At 37.7% G+C, this 17247-nt stretch overlaps 1 protein-coding gene across 4 annotated transcripts in view; it reads left to right on the top strand.

Moving 5' to 3' along the window:
• The window catches only part of MCC (MCC regulator of WNT signaling pathway), a 224358-nt gene that overhangs the window by 82892 nt on the left and 124219 nt on the right, over positions 1-17247 (top strand). The window lies entirely within an intron of this gene.

The following is a 17247-nucleotide window of genomic DNA, read 5'->3' as shown; positions in this document are numbered from 1 at the left end:
TCAGTAGCATTTTCTATCACTACAGCAGCTGATACTGACAAATTCATTGAATGAAAGTAATCTTTAGAAATACATCTGGTATGTTAGTACCTGAAAACACTTTAAATTTATCTTTTAAAAAAAAAATCTCAGAAACAATCTTTGGAGGTTTATGTGTCTATATTTGTAAATACTTTCAGGTAGGACATTGAACAGTACTTTCTTGGATTGTTTAATTCTTGTATTGATGATTGGATCTTGCAACATTTTAGTAACAGTGTATTATCTTGGCATTGCTTATTGTGAAGTTGGGTCTTGAGAAGTGTCCATTGTTTTTCCTCTTCTAAGTACCTGTTTGAACAGCTGTTTTAACAATAATTTTCCAGTAGTCAGTGGTATAATGATGATTTAGTCTGACAGATATGGCAACTAAACCCTTTCTCTGAATTCAGAGGAATCGTACCATCCATTTCTCTTTGTTGGTCACAGTTTGCATGTTTCTTCGAGGCTCTGCAAGCTGTTCCACAGACTTTTATAACCATGCACAAATAAAATGTTCTGTTCTCTGACATTTTTGAAGTCTTGATGAGACAAAATGTTATAAAATTACTTTAAGGTATTTAAGGTTGTAATAGATAAGCATAAAGTGAAATTGTCATATTTATACATCCCATTTATTTCACTAGTAGACTAATCTGAGATTTTTAAGGATGTAGTATTGTGCCAAGTATTGCCGGCATTTGCTAAAGTTGAAGTGTAGCAAAAATCTTGGTGTTTTGATCAATCCACCATCTCCTGCTTACTGTACTGAAATGAGTATGTGCTAATACCACTTAAGTGTAAAACCTATCGATGGGATTTGAGCATAGATAAACATGAGATCATATAAGACATCATGGTTTGTAAGGAAGTATTGAGGTTCTGGCAGTGTCTTCTGCTGACTGTGCTCTAAGAATGGCAGCCTGTGGCAGAAGGGACAGCTGGCTTTGTAAATGGCTTCCACAACATCTTGTCTGAGTGCTATGAAACCAAGTTCACCGCTAACATCTCTCTTTGGTTGTGTTGCTCACATCTGTGGAAATGCCATAGTGAGGGACTGCATGCTCTGTTTATGCACACACTTGCAGGGTTACCGTGGTTATCGACACAAGCGAAGCGCTCTCAGGTAAAGTTTTCTAGCTGTTACCCATTACGAAAGGCTTAATCCTGGTAGACATGCATCCTTTTCTTGGGTCTTGTCTATGGCAGTGGGTTTGCTGACTTTCTGAATGGATGTCTCAGTCCTAGTGTGTATCCAGCATAATCCAAGCTTTGTCGCCTTGCTGATTCAACTGCTACCATGTTAACGTTTTTGTCAACTCAGTTACCATAGCTAGAAACATGCTTTCTCTTTGCTGTTGGCTAAGGTAGGTGTGCTATCAAAACTCCCGAAGTGTAGACCTGATGTGGAATTCCTGTTTACTTCCTCTACCTGAATGACGAATGCAATATTATGCTCTAACTATACTTGACAGTGCAGAAAAATATGTTGATACCAGAGGAAGAACCCTCTCAAAGCAGCATCAATCAGCTTCTGCAACAAAATCGCCCTTCTTTTCTCCTTTCCCTTTCCCTTTTCTTCCATATAAATTGTGCGAGATTTTCTGGAAATGGTTTCATGGAGATTGGATGTTCTGTGAAAGCTTAGTGTGTGCCAAATGCAGATCTCTTTTGCTCTTTGAAGTTTTATGTTTACAGTACCTCTCAGCACACAGACAAGTATGTGAAGGAAGCTTGATAATGTTTGAGGAGAATGATTACAAACAGACTGCTAACGTAGCAAAGGCCTAGGTGCTTTTTATCCTTCTTTTTGTACGTATTGGCATGGCCAATGCCTTAATATGAGGACTAAAAGCTTTCTTTAAATGAAGAATGAAGTAGATGCAAAATGCCTCATAAACACACACTGAATGTGCTTAAAATAAAAGCTGTTAGAGAAACAGTGAATTGATACCATAGGTACTGGCATGGCTGCTGTAACTCTTAGTTTGGCAAGCAAAAGTCTGGTTTGGCCTTAAAGTGTAGCATCCCCAATCTGTTGGCTATTTTTTGCACATAGCTTTTTGTCACTTGCTTTGGAATTGTCTCGTATCACCTGGTGTGTATTTCTTTTAATCACAGTTTCCACAAATCACAGTAGATACTTTTCTTGTTCACTGCAATTGTTATTTTTCCACCCAGCCTCTGTTGGAAGCAAAAGAAAGAGCAGTAAAGTATTCCCAGTGCATTCCTAACACCCTTTGTACCTCACCCCTTGCACCATAAGGATCTCTGTGGAATACCAGGCAGAGAGATTCTGTGAATGCAAGTGTGCAGCATTTCTGAAAACAAGTTGTTCTAGACTCCAACGGACCTTATTTCAGTTTACTCTTATGTGGTTATAAATTCTGCCAGTTAGAAGCAGCGTGCTTACTGCACTAGACCAATCCCTGTCTGCATCACATTCCTGAGGCTTAGAAGTTAATGGCATGAATAACTTAATTCTTTTCAGAGTAGTGTTAATATTTTTGCTTTCTTGAAGGTAGCAGGAGGGTTGAGTAGCTCATTCCATTGATAAATTACTTTGAGATTGTCTTCTGTGTAACGGTCAGCCTGCTCTATTAACATTATTCTGTACCTTGCTCTTTTGCAAAAAAAAATATACTTGGAAAAAAAAAATTAAAAAATCATGGGGACTGCTTTTCCCTTGCATGTTTTGCCACAAACTCATCGTGAAGACCATGAGATGCTCTGAAGGTTTCCAGTCATCTTGACAATATCCTCACAGGAGTGAAATACTCTGCTCCTTGTACACTTTGAGTATCCTGTCCAATAAAAAAGTGCTAAGGTCACCTAGTTTTGGGGACCTCTCTGAGTCATTTATTCCTTAAATTAACTTTTCAGCATTTCCATTTATTATGGAGACTCATATGTACATGTAATTGTTTATTCTTTAATACTAATTTCCTGTTAACTGAAACACAAATTTCAGTAAAAAGATCACTAAAAAGTGTACACTTCAACAGTTGCTGCCCTGAGTTGATACTAAGCTCTGGGATTGTACAATGCATTGTACATAGGGACTATGTCTTAATTTTTCTCTGTCTTAAGGAGTTCATAACATAATAAGGAAACCAAAAGTGCAATAATAAAAAGTGCAATGATAAAAATAGTACTATCAACTCATCCATTTGGCATTTTAATTTTAAAACAAATATTGGGAATTATTGCGTGGCTTGGGAAGGAGTTAACGTTGCATTTATATCCCTAAAATGATTTAGGCTTAGAATGGAACTAATTTATCTAAGTAAAAATAATATTGTAGATTTCATGAATCATAAAATCTATTTTTAGAACTACAAATATATATTTCATTCTCAGATAAACCCTGAGGAATTACCTGTTTTGCAAACAGTGAAATTGAGCTATAACATGCCAATTATGAAATTGTTCCTACATGTCTAATTTTTGCTATTCTGAAGTTTAAACACTGCTGCCAGTGATATGCTATTGCCTAGTTCTCACCACAGCATTGCCATTGATTCTGTAAATAGTTTTAGTCAAACTGCTTAATTTCTGCTTCTGAATTCCCTCTTTTTTCATGGATACAGTATTTATTTTCCCGGAGATACTTACTGTTTATGTTTAAGTGCATGTATGCAGATGTGATTTAAAAAAACCAACCAACCAACCAAACAAACAACAAAAACTTAATTTAAAAAAGCAAGGGAGGAGCACAAGTTAAAAGCAGTACTGTAGAATGAATATTAAAACTACTGCCTCCATTTAATTGCAGAGTGTTCTCTATTTTTTTGATTTGTTGTTATTTGTATTTTTCCTGCTAGTAAAATGCCACTGAATACACAAAGTGAATACAGGAGAAAACACCATGAACTCCCACCTGTGATAATGGGGTCGATTTAGATGAGATGTTAGGAAGAAATTCTTTACTGTGAGGGTGGTGAGGCACTGGCACAGGTTGCCCAGAGAGGTTGTGGATGCCCCATCCCTGGAAGTGTTCAAGGCCAGGTTGGATGGGGCTTTGGGCAACGTGGTCTAGTGGAGGGTGTCCCTGCCTGCAGCAGCAGGGTTGGAACTAGATGATATTTAAGGTCCCTTCCAACCCAAACCATTCTATCATTCTATGTTTTCTGTCACTTTTTTTCGATCTGTTGCTTAGGGAAGCAGGCATCAGATATGGTTTAATCAAAAACAAGGGGAAAGAAGGAAGGACAAGACAGATGGAAGGGAAATTTCATCCTTTTATATCTTACATCCAGTTCAAGGTTGTTTACAGCTTCTAGAGCTGAACTTTTCAAGCTTGTCTTCCAGTTCCAACTACCATTCATGCAGTCAAGTATGTCGGACCTTCAACCAAAGCCTAGCAAAACAGACCAACGTGATGCTAACCTGTACTTGCAGGTAACGAGGTTACTTGTGTGTTACCTCTGACAGTGATTTGCAGTGCATCAAAAGCAGCAGCTAGATAAATAGCACTTTTAATGAGAAAGAATTTGCAATTGGAAGGAGGAGAGAAAAAAGTGAGACTACAGTATACATGAATACAAGGGTGTCGTGGTTTTGCCCCAGCTGATAACTGAGCACCACACAGCAGCTCGCTTACCCACATCATGGAAAAAAAACTTGTGGGTTGAGAAAAAGACAATTTAGTAGCATAAAAAATGAAGAGAATAATAATAATAATAATAATAATAATAATAATAATAATAATAATAATAATAAGACAAGCGATGTACAAATGTGATAGCTCACCACATACAAAAAGAAAAGAAAACAATCCGACACCCAGTCTGTTTCGGAGCAGTGATCCCGCCTCTCAGCTAGCTTCCCCAGTTATATAGGGAGCAAGATGTTACATGGCAGGGAATATCCCTTTGGCCAGCCTGGGTCAGCTGTCCTGGCTGTGCTCTCCCAGCTTCTTGTGCACCTGATAGGACGTGGGAAGCTGAAAAGTCCTTGACTTAGTGTAGACAGCACAACTACCTAGCAACAACTGAAACCATCAGTGTGTTACCAACATAATCCAAAACACAGCACTATACCAGCTACTAGACAGAAAAATAAGTCTATCTCAACTGAAACCAGGATAATGAGCTTAATTGTTAATAATTGCGTGAGTCTTCAGCTGATGGAGCAGCGGAAGAGTAGGAGAGACAAATAAGTATCTATCCTCTTAGACATGAATTCATTTAGTTCATAGACAGGAGTCCAACACTATTGTGTATGAGAATGTACTTAATGTTTACAAAATAGGAGTGTAGGAAGAACGGGGGAAAGGCATTCCTATTAGCAGTGTGTTCACATAAGAACCTATGCTGCAAAACTGTAGTGCCTTATTTACAGACTATATAGTTGCATTGTCTATTCCTGTACATCACCCTCTATTACTAGGTCTTAGACAAGACATATACTGTGTGTCAGGTTTTCTTACTTATAATGTGTAGTTCTGCTACCCTACCCTTGTGGATTTCAGTTCTAAAATTACACACACACATGCATGTGTGTGCATACACCCTTATTACAGCTCACCTCCCCATCCCCTGCTAAAGAAATCCCAAACCTTACATCAGTGAGCTGGTTTGCTACTGTGACTATCATGTATTTAGGCCATGAAATTAATTGTGCATTCCTTGGAGGTACCTGTACCTCATCTGTTATGTGTGTCTCATATGCCGAGAAGTACTAGCAGGGACCATCCAGATAGGAATTTTTGCATCCTGTAGTAGTCCCTCTTGTAAATTGAAATAAACGTGGTATTCCTTTAGTTTTTTGAAAGAGTCTATGGAAGCTAAATACCTAAATCCCGGGGAAATCAATTTGTACTCTGAAATTGTCAGAATCCTTTGAAAACTCCAATTCGTGTTTCTGGAGGCAGATTCCAAGATTGTCTCTCTAAATCTGTGCAAGACTGTAATCCTGTTTCAGGTGAGCATTCTTTACCCATATCTTTTCAGTTAAGAAAAATGTTCTAAGTTTCCTTGTGACATTTAAGGGAGGTACCAATACAGTCCAGTATTGGCCTCCATATATAAACAAATAGAAAAGGTATTGGTGAGTATGTGCTCTACTTTTCTCCATGTAGCAATTTATAGCTATATATATATGTAGCTATATATAAATAGCCAGGATGCTAATTTGGTGGCCTAAAATTCCTAAAGATAGATGGGTAAATACACTTTTAATATATGTGTCTAATAAAGTCACAAAAACCAGTAGATCAAGTCAGCTTCCCTCTTTTTCTTAACTTATTTCTTCAAAAAACAGCCTATACCAGCACTTAGCAGGAGAGATGTTTATAATGGTCTTCTGCATTCTTTCAGGCATTCCTCAGTCCTCCCAAATCTGTTTTCTTGATTGTCCACATGAAGAATATTCTAACTTTTGAGCCATTAGATGGTTCAAAATTACACCATTTCACATCTGAGGTGGTCCAAATTTTTTCCCTTCTTCCAGAAGGGCTAGTGGTAGATGTAACCAAGTGTTTTAATTTCTTTGGCATTGTTAAAAATTTCTGTAGATTCCCTCAATATCGTGTTTCAGATGACAATCAAAGAGGTAGAGCAATACAGTACACCTTTGCTTGGCATTGCAGAACCCTTTAACTGTGGGGGTCTATTTGAAGTCCACGTTAAGCAGTTTGACCTCAGAGCTTTGCTGACTGTTGTCTGCTTATTTAAAGAATAAACACAGCAGTCTTGTTTTTCCGTAGTCTCCTGTGCATGCGGCGCACTAGCTAGTTACTGGTTACCCATTGTGTGCCAGCCTGGCTTCAGTGTGCCTGGCGTGTCTGAAGCTGGGAATGTTCCAGTGGCAGCAGCAGCAGCAATTGCAGTTCTGGTTAGTGCAAAGTCTCCTTTTTTAATGATCCTTCCGGATGACTTAGGTGAACGACAACTTCAATAATATTTCCATGCAAGACACATCGCCCTAGCTGTGGGGCAGCTAAAGCCAGAAATTTTTGGAAAAGAGCTTAAGAAAACAGTCCCATCTGAAAAAAATGTTGGTGAGATGTTATATCTGTGTGAAAAAAATGCATGTTCTATTATCTAGAGTGTTGTAATTAATTAACACCTTGTGATGAAAGGAAGCAGAGTTATTCCTATATTATGTGTGAGAAAACAGTAAGGGCTTGTCCACGCCGGGCTGTTTTGCAGTTGTGCTGTTAGCCAGTGCACTGCTGTATTTAAACAGCTGTAATTATACTGATAGAATTCCCTGAGTGAGACTCTCCTCTGAGTAAAAACATGCCCTTCTCTGGTTTGAGGTGTGCTGCTTTGGGAGCAATTTGAACTGAGCAAAAAAAAGAAAACCAACCCCAACTTTTTGGCTAAATACAAAATAAGACAAAATACACAGTAAGTTATACTCAGTAACGATGGTGTTTTAAACATGTCCCTTATCATGTATAGCTTTCCCGGCTAGGCAAGCCTTGAATAGGTTAGTGATGTGCTTATGTCACTGTCCTGGTTGTGAATACTGTATTACCGTTTCCTCATGTCTGCTGTCTTTTCCTTGTATCATTTCTCCATTCATTATAGATCTTTTACTTGACCTGGAGGGCTTCTTTTGCAGAAGAGTTCATACGTACAACAGTAGTGCAAAAGCTGATTTAAGGGCAGTCTTCTGACCTGTATTGCCTTTATTACAGCATGTATAATATTTATTTCTATTAATGATAGATGTTAAAAACAATCCTATTAACATGAAAATATCCATGTGGAAAGCTCTGCAGCTCAACTCCAACTGCTTAAATCAAACCCGCTTCCAGGCACCTAAAAAGTCTGCTGCAGACTTAGCTAATTCTTGCTGATGATGTGGAACTGGGAAAAAAGTGGAAAAAGAGAGGACATTAAATGCAGGAGGAATTGTGTCTTAATCTATTTTTCTGTATTATTTGGGTATTTTGGTCATATGGCTAGGTTAAGTCTCTTCAAGTATTCTTATTTGCAATCTGGTATAGCTGGTATTTTTGCTTTTGTTTAGCAGATGAAGGTAATTTTTTTTATGGTTTCTTGATGACCTTGCATATTATGTCAACTGGAAAACTATACGTTACAGATGGAAAGATCCAAAAAATCACCTATTCCATATCTCTGCCAGTTTAAGAGTGCTTCCTAATGTATATTTTGTTATCCAGTCTAGTTGTACACTTCCAAAATCATGGAGTCTTTAGCATTTCCCTCAGGAGGTGACTACACAACTCTTCTGTGTTTCGTTATCAGGATTCCCTTTTTTTAAACTTCATCTAAGTATTTTTTGTTTTACTCCAAAATTCTTACATCTACCTTTTTTCTTTAACTCACTTTCTGCATTTCTGTATTTTCATGTGCATAAGAGAGTTGTGGTTTTTCTTTTTTTTACTTGCAACAGTGATGCTAATGTGAATGCACTAGCCAAATTTTCAAGTTAATAACTTGATGCCAAGTAGTTCCTCCTGGACAATCATTCATTCCCAGTCTTTAAACTTGTCTTGCTCATTTCTTTCTTTTCTTCTTTCCACTGTTAATATGGTTAAATCACACAGTTGCTTAGATAGGTTCAAGAACTTAGTTTCACCTCATAATAGTAAATGAATGTTAACTCAAGTACTGTTCAGTGGAGTAACCTTTGTCTCTCAAATCCGTAATTATTTTCTTGCATTTCAGTGAGATTTCCCACTGTTTCTAAATGCTTGTGGTCATATTTTTTTTAATCTGCAGTTTGGTTCATATTAACTACCACATCATGAATAAATTGGTACAAGCCCCTCACTCATAGGTAAATAAGCAAAATGGCCTCTTGTCTTCTCCGTGAAGGGAGGAAAAAAGAAGTTAACTTCTTTAAACTCATTGCAAGAGTTCTCTTTCACAAGAAAAGTGCTTATTTTTTCTATATCTCTGTGTGGCTGTGTACATCTTTACATCTGGATGCTGCTGGAGAAATCTTTAATAGTCTTGCAGTCACACTGTAAGAAGATAAGAGAAGATGTTAGGCCAGAAGTCTCTCTTACAACCCTTGAATTATGCTCAGTGCAATTTCACAGTGGGAAAGTTGTTCCAGGATATAGGCCAGAGAATATCTCATCTTTTGCTATATATTCTGTATATCTGAGTTTCCTCTTCTTTTCTTTTTTCTTTAAATAACTCCTAGTGACAGTATTATCCTAGAGGTAGTAATTGGTATAAACTTTAATCTATGATCATTTTAAGGCGCTAGTATTTACCCACTATGGTGTTGGCAGGTTAAACAGAGAGGACGTAAAGCTATATGATAGGGGAGTCTATTTAACTTGGTTAGAAGAGCTAAGGTTTTTGGTTGTTGAGGTTTTTTTCTTTTTTAAAAATGGTAAAATAAAATCTGTGTCAGCACACAGATTTGTGTGCTGTGTGTCAGCACTTGGCTTGTTACCACTTTGTCAGTTTCTTGTGTGGTGTTTCTGACCCATAGGCAAAGGTTTCCAACCAAGGCTGCAAGAGTCATTGAATATTCCTGGTCTTTCAAGAAATGTCCTAGGGTAGCCACCAGTGCAGACACAACAGAAAAGGTGCCAAAAACGTTTGTTGGAGAATTACGTAAGCAAGCAGTTCTCATTGGAAACATAGCATTTGGGAATCTTCCCATCTCACCACACCCGCTACACCCCGTAATCCCATTTTGACCCATGAGACTTTCAGAAAGAAGATTAAAGCAGCAAGGTTGGCTGGTAGGTTGTGCTTTCATCAGCATTTATGTAGTCTTCCAATTGTGTGCAAGTGCAACCTCTTTAATTTTTGAAACTCATTACTGGTTGGTGCTGGTTTGAACAGTTGCTCATTTGAAGGGTAGAACTGTCTGTTCAGTGGCTGATAACTGATGTATTCTACCTTTTCTTCATTATTTTGTTGAGGTTAGTGGCTGAAAACCATTTTTTGACACGTTTACATTGTTTGAAGGAGAAAATTGTCTTAGGTCACCTTGAATTAACCAATATGATTACAGTTAGTTTTCCCATTTTAGCATTCACATACTTTGCGTTGTATTACAAAACATGATGTATTGGAGAAGAGGAGGAATGTTCAGTTTTGAGCATTTAACATGCCTAAAATTATACTTAGGCATAGTGTGATGAGCATTTGTGCATGTCATTGGTTTGCTTGTTTAATTTCATGGATGCTAGCCCATGTTTCAAAAAAAAGCATATTTATTTATTTTTGCTCTGAGGTCCCAGTTCTGACTTGTTATAGGAAGTTGGACCTTTCATTATCATTACTGAAAATTATCAACAAGTATGCAAAAGCAGAGTTTAATTCTAATCTTTATTGTGCTTACTACGGCTTAAAAAAACCCAAACACAAACAAACAAAAAAACACACAACAAAAAAACCCCAACAGCCCAAAACAACCAAAAAAATCCCACAACTGATAGACAATCTGAACACTGAAGCTTAAGAAATTGTCATTCTGAGGAAAACTTTCTGAACTAAGAGAACATAAACAGCTACTACTACCTGTGGGCAAACTACCTTTGTTTAAGGAAACATAGCTTATTATATTTCTTCTTTACTTTTTTATCATTGTTAAAATGCAAAATCCTGAATGGATAATAGAATGTGATGTTATCTATATACTGATTTTTTTTTTTTTTTTTTTTTTTTGCATCTTACTGCTCAGGGTGCATGCATACGTATGTTGCCTTGACTCATGATAATCCCATGCAATGATCTGAGCACAATTTTTATTTCTTGGCTGCTGATATTAATCTAGCCAGAAGTAGTTTAGTGCTGATAATAGTTGACAGGAAGAACAGGGGATACTAAAATAAACTTTTATTTTCCTAATTCATTTGATTTGGCTGCTATTGCTGAAGGGTGTAATTCAGATACAGGATTCAGGGTAACTGCAAGATTTCCATTCCATTAAACAGTCTAAGACTTTTTCAGGTTTTTCTTTACCCCCTCCTAGGCCACAAGTGGCACATGCCACTTTTTTTTGTGCTTGCATCTACATCTTTTCTGTAGCTTTCCTAAATCAATATGCTTCATGAGAAAGGAGAGGTCGGTGAGATAAATGGTTTTCTCAAATTACATACTGCTCATATGTGGCTGTGTTTGTATGCATATTATAGTTGTTGCTTTGTCCCAATGACAAGTCTGAATTTAGATCATTTTATTCAACCTCTGATCTCCTATTTTGAGATCATAGTCTTTAGTAAAATAACACTAATAGAGTCATATATATTATATATATATATACACCCCCCCCCCCCCCTTAAAATCAGTTGATGTTCCTTTCCAGTAATCCAGGGACCTAAAGCCATTTTGCTCTGACAAGGATTCTGCTCTTCCCTCTTCTTTTCTTCTGGCTTTCTTGAGTAGAAGCTGGCCCTTTCTGTAAGATAAATAAAAATCTTACCAAAAATAACTTTTAATTGTTTTACAAATAATACACAGTGGGAGCAGTAAATAAAGATTACTCTGGCAATCCATAAATGCTGGAGCATGTTTAATATAATCTATTTATGCAAATACAACTATCTAAAAGTGTTTCTCATAGTTAGTTCAGCTGTTCACAATGATAAAATACTTCATGTTTTGCAGGAGATAATGTTTCTATTGAACAGCTGCAGAGTCAGTGACAAATGCTCATCTAGAATTAGATGAAGATGGAGCATTGGCCACCACCGCTAGTGGGTCAGATCTGTAGTATGGAGAGAAGCTGCACACAAAGGGATCTTCTGGGGACTTGATTTACTGCCGTGGTGTCCCTGAGACCTGTGTAACTGTCTGTTTCAGTCCATACAGCTGTAGCAAATAACTAGACCAAGGATTCAACACTGTCTGTGTATGGGAGTTGGACTGCAGATAACTGGGCATATTGGATTCCTGGTGTTCAGACCATGTTCAGATTTGGGACTGCTGTGTTCTCAACCACGGCTTCCATGAGGGCTCTTAGGCTGTTGGGAATCCAGCCTGAGGTGAGGCTGGAAGTGGCTTCTGCTTATCCCATACTTCCAAATAAGACAGACAACAAAGTAAATAGCTGTCCTTTTCAACTCTTCTTCACGACTCAGGGTTTTGAGTACTTGCTCAAACAAGAAAGAGATGAGTGGTTATAGATACCATGGAGCCTGTAATAGCTGGTGGTTTGTCTCTGACTAAATTCTGCCAGGTTCTGTTTCATGGAGCAGAAATGGTGTATCAGAATTATTCAAGCTGCAAGGGACATCAGGATATGTCTAAACGAACTTCTTGCTCACAGACATCAACACTGAATTTGGACCAGGCCTTATTTTTTAGGTCCGGAAACATCTAAAGAGATTTCCTCTAACCACATTTCTGGGCGATCCTTTTTGCTGCTTGGCTGTCCTCACATGGAAAAGGTTGTTCCATACATCCAGCTGGAACCTCCTCTATTTCAACTTATTTCCATTCCCTCTAGTCCTCCCACCACGCACCTCAGTATAGAGCATGGCTATATTGTCTTGATAACCTCTTCATGTGTACTGGAAGGCTGCTATGAGGTTCATCAGAACTGCATCATGTCCATTCTGAATGAACAGAGTTCTCATAGCCCCTCCTCAAGTGCTTCAGCCCCCTGGCCATCTTGTTGGCCCTTGGCTAGACTTATTCAAGTTCATTAACATTTTTCACGTACTGTGAGGCCCAAAACTAAACACACACTTCCAGATGTGGTCTATAGAGTGCAGAATAAATAATCAGGAGTATTCACCTAGCTTAATCTCCTATCTGCATTCGTGTTGGTTCAACTGAGGATGCCGTTAGTCTTCACTGCTGCCATCATGCACTGCTGGCTCCTGTTTAGCTAGCTCTCCACAAGGACCTCCAGCCCCTCTTCAGCAGAGCTGTTGCCTGGTCAGTCAGTTCCCAGCATGCCCAGTTGCAGAGTTTAGCTCATCTCATCTGCCAGACATTGCATTTGTCCTTGCCAAATTTGATGACATTGCTGTTGGCCCACTCTTCCAGCCTGTTTATGTCCCTCTCAATGGCAGCCGTGCCCTCGAGTGTATCATTGAAATGGAGGCTGATAGAGAATGTTAATAATTGTAACTTGAAGTTTAATCAAAGAAGGAACAAAAGATACCATAATCTTTGCATGATACCTTCGCCATTAAAATATAGCCATTTTCAGACACAGTACTACAGTGCACCAAGCACTGAATGGTAAATTGGAGGGAAGTGAATATTCTTCTGTTTTCTCTACTAAGAGAAAATATGGGGTCATGTTGAGATACATAGATACTTACCATTGTCACATAGCTTCTGTGTTATCACTGGACATACTTTGCTGTTGGCTTCTGTCAGTTACTAGTTTTATTTTCAACCACCAAATCATATATGTAAAATATACTGCTATGTAGGAGAAATTGAGTGTGGGTTCCTACATTATTGTTAATGGAATGGGCTGGAAGATAAGCCTGGTTTTTAACTTGCAATGTGATATGTATTTATGTCTGCTTTCCCTGTCTGAAATAGGAAATCACAAAATGTAATGAGAAATTGAGAGAAGTAGGAAGAAAAAAAATCTTTGATGGACTACATAAAGCTTGCAGAGAAATGTCACATGTTGGTATTAAACTATGCTGTCAGAAATACGTGGCTTAGTTGCAAAGTACTGCGAAGTGTGTTTTCAGGACTTGTGACCTCCTGCAATGAATCTTTTTCTTTACTGATTAAGTTTCAGTAAAATGTTTGATTTCATGATAAGTTCTCATTTTGACATCTTAGTGTAGCATTACTTGCTTGTTATGTCAAGCTGCCTTGGTTAATTAGCTTTGAAGTGTCTTGCTTACCTCTTATTTTAGTTTTCCCACTAATAGAAATATGACTGTAGAACTGAGCAAGTCCCAGTGTTAAGCACTGTATAAGTTGTAAATGTTGTGTAGTTGGCTATTGTTAATAAATAATAAAGAATGTTTTATTCAAATGGGAAGGGAATCTTCTGGTTTGGGGAATTACCAGAGTAACAGAAAACTGCTTTTACTAGAATTGCTCTCATAACTTTCTTGGTCTTTGGTGACCACTCTAGATTGCTCCTGGTAGGGTACTTATTTTCCAGATACTATTTTTACCTTTGATTGGAAGATGCCGTGTCAAGAAATTATTGCCAGAAAAGCACTACGTGAAATACCTTTTGCAGAATAAACTGGGTTTGGTCAACTGAATTTAAATATCATTTCAGGTTTGATTTGGTAAAGATTTTGCCCAAATAAGTAAATAATGCTAGCTTTTCTGAGATTTTTTATTTTCTGTTTTTTGAGTAGATCACAGAGATATTCAGGAACACGTAGGGAACAGCTCAATTTAAAAAGTCAACTGATGGCAGAGATTGGATACACAATCCAATTAAAATCCCAGTTTTTTAAATTACAGGGAAAATGCTGAAGTCGAACCTCACTGAAAAGAAAGTCTACCTGAGTGTCATTTGAAATTGTGCGATTGAATGCTTTATCACTATTGCAGCTCTAGCCATGTTAATTTTGTATCAGATTAGGGACTAACTTTGAAACTGTGGTAGTAACCTGGAGTTTGCCAGAGTAATTGAAGAATTGGATACAGTATTTGTTGATGTGAAGGACAATATGGCAGAATGCTGAAGCTTGGCTATGGCTTTTCAAGCCTGGGTGAAAATTTTATCAATTTTACAGGGCATCATAAGCTTTTTCTGTGTGATTTATGTGGCAGAAGAAGGGGAAGTGTTTTTTTGTTTTCTGAAGGCTGAAAGATGCCAAAAACGACGTGGTTCCTGGTGCTACCAGTGAAAATAAAATATCAAGACAGCTATAGTTTATTAAGCCAGTTAAAAGAATTCATCTTTTTAAATTTCAAATTTGAACAGGCTTTGCAAAACATAGTGCCAATTAATGAGTTGTTCATCATAGAAGAGACCAGATGTTAGTGCAAATAGAGTTCACATGTAGTGTAGTCAGATGTAGCTTGGACATTTTAAGATATGCTGACCAGGTTAAATAATCTCAAAGCAAATTTAGAGCAGAACATATTCTAAAACTTTCCTGATTACTGATTAAACTCCACTGATTAAACTGATTAAAACCTCTCAAGCCATTCCTTTCAGAGTTGGCAAGGACAGACTGTGCTACACTGTTCAAAGTTTCACAGCTGTCAAGAAAATTTTCCTGAATTTGAGCAGGATTTCCTTCTGGAAATCAGACTAACAAGGAAGTAGCGAAAGTGGTTAAATGATGTTTTGTAACAGACTTGGCTGCACAGAAGGAATGTCACAGGTAGAAGGTCATATCCTATAAAAGAATCTCTCATTTCTCACTTGCCAGTAGTTAACGAATTGTAACCAGATACAGCATGCAATGTGGTTGAATGAGGAATTTTAAGAGAAGAATTTAGTGGATTAATTGAATTATGAAGTGCTTACACAAAAACATTTAGAAATCTTGAGCTAGAATAGGGAGGCATGAAGACTTTTAATCTCTTATAGTTAGAAAGATAGTGCTGGTCTTGATTCTGCCACATAGTTTGAACATTAACATGGGCAGGTCAGACTGTTTTTTGCTTCCTACAGAAAATAAGGCCAGATATAAGCAAATATTAGAATGGCCTGGAAGGCATTGATGGAAAACACTACAGCAATCCAGGATATTTTCTGTATTTCCAAGATAATGAAAACCTCATCTTTGACAGCAGTGCTGCAGCATTGTGACAATCAAGTGAATTTAGTCTATGCACAACTGTTGCTTTTCTCTGGACCTACTGTGTAAAAGAATCCCTCCATAATGAGTGGAACTGCTTGGTGAAAAAGTATAGACTGATTCACCCACTCACTCCCCAAACCATCCCCTTTAGGACCCACTGGAAAGATACAGGAGGTGAGTGCGTTGTGGTGTTCTCTGATGCTCTATGTGAGAGGAAGTCATGTTTTGCTGTCTTTCTCTTCTGGGTGTACAAAACGTACTGGTTTTAATCTGTATTACTTCAAGAAAAAAGAAGAAAAGAAAAAAAAGGAAAATCTTGGTATATTGCTTCAGAGGGCAATATTTTGTTTATTTTGACAAGGTAAATCCAGTGATCTTCCCTTCACTCCTTTTTCCCTCAAAAATAAAGACGTTTCAGAAATCTGCTCATATAGGGGTTGAAAAAGTCTCTTGAAAGTTGGGTTAAAAGTTAAATTAGTAAATTTAGAATTAAGTTAGAATGAAGTTCACTAAGAATTGAATTTTAAAAGAGCAAATACTATCCTGGTAGACACTTTCATATCCTGAATACATCAGATGGATACATCTAATGCAAATTTACAGAGTAGACAATAAACCTTTTGATTTTGTAACTCCTTGTGGCTCTTAATCTTTTTATTTACTCTTAGCTACCGGAGCAAAGCTAGATTTCTTCTCTCGTGACGTAGAGATATACTGGAACCCTGTGGCATTTAGTTCTATATGGTTTTGCCGCTGCACATGAATGGTATAGGCAACTGCAAGAAGTCAACCTGCTTAACTGTAAGTTCCCCACAGTCTCTCGGAGCACAGTCAGGTTGAATGCTTAAAATCTTGCATGGGAGGAAGACCCAGGTAAGCCATTGTCTCCCAGGAAGGAAGAGATGACTGGCTGCCCTGACCTTTGCTAGCAGTTGCTAGGCTGATGCCTTTTCTGGATTGAGGATTTTAGGAGGCTGCTGGCTAGACTAGGTTTTTTGTGAACTGAAGTCTATTTGCCTATAAAAATAGTGGGTTACATGTAAGGGGTAAATAAAACAAACATCAGCCATCTCCAAGGGAAGCATGATTTCTGAAGGAAAAACATGCCTTTGGATTAAAAAACAGGTTTTATGTTTTTTCCAAGAATACTTCTCTTGTCACTTAATATGTCTGTAGTTTTTATACATCTTGTTTCTGTTACTATTTTTTTTTCCTTTTTGGCTCTTGTGAGACGATTGATTCACAAATTATTTAAAATTGAGTAGGATTCTGCAGACCAGAACCAAAGCAAGCTATGCAAGCCATATACTCGTGAGGGCATGATCTTGAGTACACTTACTAGAAGAATATTGGTAATCAGTATCAAAAGGAGACAGTAAAGTACAGGTACACTTCTAAATGAAACCCTCAGAATAATATTTCTAAAATAACATCTATGAAAAGAGAAATATATCAAGCACTATGAGTGTGTAGGCTCCCCTGGGATACTTTATGCTCTCTCCGTCTCAGTGAAACTTAAAATAATGTCATGCTCTATTGAAAAAAGAGAAATACAATCCTTCCCCTTTCAAATGGAGAATAAAAAT

The sequence above is a fragment of the Grus americana genome, chromosome Z (genome assembly GCF_028858705.1).
Source record: "Grus americana isolate bGruAme1 chromosome Z, bGruAme1.mat, whole genome shotgun sequence".
Taxonomy (NCBI): Eukaryota; Metazoa; Chordata; class Aves; order Gruiformes; family Gruidae; genus Grus; species Grus americana.
This window is presented reverse-complemented; position numbering and strand designations above follow the sequence as displayed.